Source organism: Oncorhynchus gorbuscha, linkage group LG05 (genome assembly GCF_021184085.1).
Source record: "Oncorhynchus gorbuscha isolate QuinsamMale2020 ecotype Even-year linkage group LG05, OgorEven_v1.0, whole genome shotgun sequence".
In the NCBI taxonomy this organism is placed as follows: Eukaryota; Metazoa; Chordata; class Actinopteri; order Salmoniformes; family Salmonidae; genus Oncorhynchus; species Oncorhynchus gorbuscha.
The window spans coordinates 78112402-78112741 of record NC_060177.1 but is presented as its reverse complement, the minus strand read 5'-3'; positions in this window follow the sequence as shown (position 1 = coordinate 78112741).

The following is a 340-nucleotide window of genomic DNA, read 5'->3' as shown; positions in this document are numbered from 1 at the left end:
TCTTACGTAACAGACAAAACAGTCAGACATGTTTGTAAGGTCAAAGCGGAGTTTTGAGTTCTTGGACGTCTTATTATACGTCCTCTAAACCAGGGTTCTCCAACCCTGTCCCTAGAGAACTACCATCCTGTAGGTGTTCACTCCAACCCTGTTCCTGGAGAGCTACTGTCCTGTAGGTGTTCACTCCAACCCTGTTCCCGTAGACATCGGGTGGTGTAGGTGTCCTGGAGGGCAGGTAGTTTGCCCCCGGTGATGCGTTGTGCAGACCGCACCACCCGCTGGAGAGCGTTGCGTTTGAGGGCGGTGCAGATGCTGTACCAGGCTGTGACACAGCCCGGCA